At 57.3% G+C, this 6949-nt stretch overlaps 1 pseudogene; it reads right to left on the reverse strand.

Annotated features, from left to right (window-relative positions):
• Positions 1–229: 229 nt before the first annotated feature.
• On the reverse strand, positions 230–3743 carry LOC140404139 (charged multivesicular body protein 2a-like; annotated as a pseudogene).
• Positions 3744–6949: the final 3206 nt, after the last annotated feature.

Genomic DNA, 6949 nt, shown 5'->3' on the forward strand with positions numbered 1-6949 from the left:
AGAGAGACTACGCCTTCCATGTGGGCAATGCAGCGGCTAGAGCGCATCATTGGCTCCCAAAACAACACTTCGTTTTAGTTTAAGTTTTCTTTTAATCCTGATCAGGACTGCTGGGACACTGGGCGGGTTGGGAGGAGCCAGACGTTACGCAAGGTTGCATTCTGTAATAAAGGAACTACCACAAAAAGGACGGGCGTCTGGTTTTATACTTCAACACACTGTGTGGGATTCAATTCTCATTGTGTTGCTCCGGATTCCATTTCCCTAACACCCACTGTGGTATATCCTTCACTGACCTCTCTTCCTCGTCATCTTCGTCGCCCATGGCATCATCAATGGCGTCATTCATCATTTCCTCCTTCATATCCATGATCTCCGACTGCTTCTCAAACTCCATCATGATCTTCTGAATCTGAGGCAGTTTCAACTGCAACATGGGAGAACAGGATTGGGGAGGGAATTAAGGTCAGTAGCTCTTGTGCGGCAGGAAATCCGGGTACCTAAGTAGCGATTACCCACACTGCGTTTGGTCTAAATATGTGGTCGAAACCATGTGCCATCCCTACAGTTCCTCCCAAAAGCAAAAGCAGCGATCTTAAGCTTCGGTCACAACTGCAGGATAACTAAGCCCCTTGTCAAAAATAAATAGTGCAAATCGCGCATTCTGAAATGAAGGCTAAAAAGCCCCAATGAACCCTGGTTACTGGAATAAACAATATTACCAATCACAGCATCGGAAGAGAAAAGGCAGTTAAGTTATCTCATCTTATCCCTTTCTAGATGGATGGAAAGCTGGTTAGCAGAAAGGAAGCAAAAATTTGGAACAAATAGGTCTTTTTCGGATTGCCAGGCAGTGACTAGTGGGGTACCGCATGGATCTGTGCTAGGTCCGCAACTGTTCATCTGTGCTAGGTCCCCAACTGTTCACATTATATATTAATGATTTGGGCGAGGGAACTAAATGTGTTATCTCCAAATTTGCAGATGATACAAAGCTGGGTGGAGGGTGAGCTGTGAGGAGGATGCAAAGATACTTCAGCGGGATTTGGACAGGCTGAGTGAGTGGGCATATGCATGGCAGATGCAGTATAATGTGGATAAATGTGAGGTTATCCACTTTGGTAGCAAAAATTGGAAGGCAGATTATTTGAATTGGTGTAAATTGAGAGAGGTGGATACTCAGCGAGACCTTGGTGTCCTCGTGCATCAGACGCTGAAAGGAAGCGTGCTGGTACAGCAGGCTGTAAAGAAGGCAAATGGTATGTTGGCCTTCATAGCGAGAGGATGTGAATATAGGAATAGAGATATTTTACTGCAATTATACAGGGTGTTGCTGTGGCCATAGCTGGAGTATTGTGTGCAGTTTTGGTGTCCTTATTTGAGGAAGGATGTTCTTGCTATGGAGGGAGTGTAGCGAGGGTTTACCAGGCTGAATCCTGGGATGGCGGGACTGTCTAATGAGGAGAGACTAAGTCGGTTAGGATTATATTCATTGGAGTTTAGAAGAGTGAGAGGGGATCTCATAGAAACTTATAAAATTCTAACAGGATCAGACAGGGTAGATTCAGAAAGAATGTTCCTGAGTGGGGGAGCCCAGAGCCAGGGGTCCTAGTTTGAGGATAAGGGGTAAACCTTTTGGGACTGAGGCGAGGAGAAATGTCTTCACCCAGAGAGCGGTGAATCTGTGGAATTCACTCCCACAGAAAGTAGCTGAGGCCAAAATGTTGTCGAATTTCAAGAAGGAAATAAATATAGCTCTTGGAGCTAAAGGGATCAAGGGATATGGGAGGAAGGCAGGAGAAGGGTATTGAACTTGATGATCAGCTGTGATCATGATGAATAGTGGAGCAGGCTTGAAGGGCGGAATGGCCTCCTCCTGCTTGTCTTCTATGTTTCTATGTAAATGTTGGTAAATGAATTGCCCATTCCCAGCATTTTTCAAAATTCACTCCAGGAGGTACCTTAAATCCCTCAGCATCTCTGCAGCCACCATGAGTCTCACAACTCTGAATGACCCATTGCTCTGATGCCTTGTACATGGCAGCAACCAAATCCCTGGGAGAAAGTTCCAGCTCTCTAATTCCTCTCCTGCAACACACACTCTCTCACTCCCCTCACAACCGACACTTGCTCACTCCAGCAGTAACAAAGGTATGGGCGGGTCCTATCTTACCTGCTGGTTCATGGTGGCCATGGCCTTAGTGACGCCCTTCATTGCCTGGGCCATGGTGTTGTTGGATTTCAGCGTCTGGATCTTCAGGGACACCGCCTGGATGTTCGCCTTCATCATGATAAATTTCTTCACGTAGCGCCGTGTCCGCACCAAGTCTTTCGCCATTATCTTAACTGCGTCCTAGGATTTGGGAAAAAACAGAGAGGATCATAAGCGAAGTTTGGAACTGCTCAGATAATCACCAGATTTACAGACGTAGAAACAGGCCATTCAGCCCAAATGGTCCATGCTGTTATTTTTACTCCACACGAGCCTCCTCCCTCCCTATCAACCTATCTTCCTATTCCTTTCTCCCTCCTGTACCTCTCTGGTTTCTCTTTGAACATACAAAATAGGGGCAGAAATAGGCCATTTCGCTCGGTGAGCCTGCTCCACCTGCCATTCAGTATGTTCATGGCTTACGTGGTGTCGAGTTCTACATTCACATCTACCCCCGATCCCCTTGCCTAATAAGAATCTATCTCTGCCTTAAACATATCCAACGATCCCGGCCTCCACCGCCTTCTGAAACAGAGGTCCAAAGTCACACAACCCTCCGAGAAATAATTTCTCCTCATCTCAGTCCTGAAAGGGTGACCCCTGATTTTAAAACAGTGCCCTCTGTTTCTGGACTCACCCACAAGAGGAAACATCATTTCCAAGTCCACCTTGTCAAGGTTGTTCAGGATAATATGCACTTCAATCAAGTCATCCTTTACTCTTCTAAACTCCAGTGGAAGCAAAACCAATACGTCCACCCTTTCCTCACAAGACGACCCGTTCATTCCAGGTATTAATTTGGTAAACCTCCTCTGAACTGCCTCCAATGCATAATAATAATAATCTTGATTGTCACAATTAGGCTTACATTAACACTGCAATGAAGTTACTGTGAAAATCCCCTAGTCGCCACATTCCGGCGTCTGTTCGGGTACACTGAGGGAGAATTCAGAATGTCCAATTCACCTGACAGCACGTCTTTCAGGACTTGTGGGAGGAAACCGGAGCACCCAGAGGAAACCCACGCAGACACGGGGAGAACGTGCAGACTCCGCACAGACAGTGACCCAAGACGGGAATCGCATCCGGGACCCCAGGCGTTATGAAGCAACGGTGCTAACCACTGTGCTACCGTGCCGCCCATTGCTGAAATTTCTGTCTTGGTGGCTTAAAATAGGAATCAAAAGAATTACGACGATTAGACCTGGAACCACCATTCCAGATTACCCAAGGCATGTTCAACTCATTACAATGCAACTGTGACGCATATCGTCATCTTGAATTCCCGTACTCGAAAGTGGCAAGAAGCTACCTGCCACGAAAGAATTCCTCAACATCCTCTCTCACTCGTACCATCTGCCCTTGTTTCGCCATTTTCTTAATGTCAGCTATGATTTTCTTCTCCTGCTGCTCCAGTTTCTGCCGCTCCGGTCCAGTTCCCGCATGGCCCGATTCAGGGCCCGCTGGTTCTGCCGTAGCATCTCCTCCGGGGTCTTTCTCCTACCGAATATGGCATTCATGGTGCTTCAGTGAGCTGCAGGAGGGAGGGAGGGAAAGCAGCAAGAGGGGGTCAGCACAGTTTACCAGGCAGCGCTGTCCTTTCAACAGAGAAAAATTACAATTCTCACGCAGGCTTTCCGGTTTCCACAAAGGAAGGAATCACTTGAATTTACAGAGCCTTTCTCAATGTCCCAAAACACTTGAGCCAGTGGTGTATCCTTATTGTCGGAGACATCAACCAATTTGCACACAGCAAGCTCCCACAAACATCAACGTGACAATGACCAGATTATATATATGTATATATATATATATATTTTAAATGTGAGTTGAGGGATAAATATTGGCCAGGCCACTGGGGAGAACTCCCCAGCTCTTAGTGCCATGGGATCTTTTACAAGCAGCTCAGTTTGACTTGTTCCCCAAAAGGCAGCACCTCTGGGAGTGCAGCACTCCATCAGCTCTGCACTGGGAGAGGCGGCACGGATTGGGTACTCAGGCCGAGAGAGTGGAGGCTTCCTGGAATAGGATGCAACCCACAGAACCGTGATGGATCCTGAAAAACCACCGAAAACAAACACCCCCCCACTTCTACCAGAAGAGGGGCATTCAACCCTGCAGGTTAGCGTCCTGGGGAGGGGGAAGAGGGCTGAAGGGAGAGATAGTGGTGAGGGGGCGGGATGGTGAGAGGAGGGGGGGGCGGGGGGGGGGGGGGGGGGGAGAAGCAGGGGGATGGTGAGGGGGCAGGATGGTGAGGGGGCAGGATGGTGAGGGGGCAGGATGGTGAGGGGGCAGGATGGTGAGGGGGCAGGATGGTGAGGGGGCAGGATGGTGAGGGGGCAGGATGGTGAGGGGGCAGGATGGTGAGGGGGCAGGATGGTGAGGGGGCAGGATGGTGAGGGGGCAGGATGGTGAGGGGGCAGGATGGTGAGGGGGCAGGATGGTGAGGGGGCAGGATGGTGAGGGGGCAGGATGGTGAGGGGGCAGGATGGTGAGGGGGCAGGATGGTGAGGGGGCAGGATGGTGAGGGGGCAGGATGGTGAGGGGGCAGGATGGTGAGGGGGCAGGATGGTGAGGGGGCAGGATGGTGAGGGGGCAGGATGGTGAGGGGGCAGGATGGTGAGGGGGCAGGATGGTGAGGGGGCAGGATGGTGAGGGGGCGGATGGTGAGGGGGCGGATGGTGAGGAGGGGGAGGGGGAGGAGGGGGAGGGGGAGGAGGGGGGAGGGGGAAGAGGGTGAGGAGGGGATGGTGAGGTGGATGGTGAGAGGGAGGTGAGGTGAGGGGAGCAGGGGGGTGGTGAGGGGGAGCAGGGGGTGGTGAGGGGGAGCAGGGGGGTGGTGAGGGGGAGCAGGGGGTGGTGAGGGGAGCAGGGGGGTGGTGAGGGGGAGCAGGGGGGTGGTGAGGGGGAGCAGGGGGGTGGTGAGGGGGAGCAGGGGGTGGTGAGGGGGAGCAGGGGGGTGGTGAGGGGGAGCAGGGGGGTGGTGAGGGGGAGCAGGGGGGTGGTGAGGGGGAGCAGGGGGGTGGTGAGGGGGAGCAGGGGGGTGGTGAGGGGGAGCAGGGGGGTGGTGAGGGGGAGCAGGGGGGTGGTGAGGGGGAGCAGGGGGGTGGTGAGGGGGAGCAGGGGGGTGGTGAGGGGGAGCAGGGGGGTGGTGAGGGGGAGCAGGGGGGTGGTGAGGGGGAGCAGGGGGGTGGTGAGGGGGAGCAGGGGGGTGGTGAGGGGGAGCAGGGGGGTGGTGAGGGGAGCAGGGGGGTGGTGAGGGGGAGCAGGGGGGTGGTGAGGGGGAGCAGGGGGGTGGTGAGGGGGAGCAGGGGGTGGTGAGGGGGAGCAGGGGGGTGGTGAGGGGGAGCAGGGGGGTGGTGAGGGGGAGCAGGGGGGTGGTGAGGGGGAGCAGGGGGGGTGGTGAGGGGGAGCAGGGGGGTGGTGAGGGGGAGCAGGGGGGTGGTGAGGGGGAGCAGGGGGGTGGTGAGGGGGAGCAGGGGGGTGGTGAGGGGGAGCAGGGGGGTGGTGAGGGGGAGCAGGGGGGTGGTGAGGGGGAGCAGAGGGGTGGTGAGGGGGAGCAGGGGGGTGGTGAGGGGGAGCAGGGGGGTGGTGAGGGGGAGCAGGGGGGTGGTGAGGGGGAGCAGGGGGGTGGTGAGGGGGAGCAGGGGGGTGGTGAGGGGGAGCAGGGGGGTGGTGAGGGGGAGCAGGGGGGTGGTGAGGGGGAGCAGGGGGGTGGTGAGGGGGAGCAGGGGGGTGGTGAGGGGGAGCAGGGGGGTGGTGAGGGGGAGCAGGGGGGTGGTGAGGGGGAGCAGGGGGGTGGTGAGGGGGAGCAGGGGGGTGGTGAGGGGGAGCAGGGGGGTGGTGAGGGGGAGCAGGGGGGTGGTGAGGGGGAGCAGGGGGGTGGTGAGGGGGAGCAGGGGGGTGGTGAGGGGGAGCAGGGGGGTGGTGAGGGGGAGCAGGGGGGTGGTGAGGGGGGAGCAGGGGGGTGGTGAGGGGGAGCAGGGGGGTGGTGAGGGGAGCAGGGGGGTGGTGAGGGGGAGCAGGGGGGTGGTGAGGGGGAGCAGGGGGGTGGTGAGGGGGAGCAGGGGGGTGGTGAGGGGGAGCAGGGGGGTGGTGAGGGGGAGCAGGGGGGTGGTGAGGGGGAGCAGGGGGGTGGTGAGGGGGAGCAGGGGGGTGGTGAGGGGGAGCAGGGGGGTGGTGAGGGGGAGCAGGGGTGGTGAGGGGGAGCAGGGGGGTGGTGAGGGGGAGCAGGGGGGTGGTGAGGGGGAGCAGGGGGGTGGTGAGGGGGAGCAGGGGGGTGGTGAGGGGGAGCAGGGGGGTGGTGAGGGGGAGCAGGGGGGTGGTGAGGGGGAGCAGGGGGGTGGTGAGGGGGAGCAGGGGGGTGGTGAGGGGGAGCAGGGGGGTGGTGAGGGGGAGCAGGGGGGTGGTGAGGGGGAGCAGGGGGGGTGGTGAGGGGGAGCAGGGGGGTGGTGAGGGGGAGCAGGGGGGTGGTGAGGGGGAGCAGGGGGGTGGTGAGGGGGAGCAGGGGGGTGGTGAGGGGGAGCAGGGGGGTGGTGAGGGGGAGCAGGGGGTGGTGAGGGGGAGCGGGGGTGGTGAGGGGGAGCGGGGGGGTGGTGAGGGGGAGCAGGGGGGTGGTGAGGGGGAGCAGGGGGGAATGGTGAGGAGGGGATGGTGAGGGGGGGAGGGGATGATGAGGAGGGGATGGTGAGGGGGAGGATGGGGATGGTGAGGGGGACGGGAGGATGAGGGGGCAGG

Source organism: Scyliorhinus torazame, chromosome 29, assembly GCF_047496885.1.
Source record: "Scyliorhinus torazame isolate Kashiwa2021f chromosome 29, sScyTor2.1, whole genome shotgun sequence".
In the NCBI taxonomy this organism is placed as follows: domain Eukaryota; kingdom Metazoa; phylum Chordata; class Chondrichthyes; order Carcharhiniformes; family Scyliorhinidae; genus Scyliorhinus; species Scyliorhinus torazame.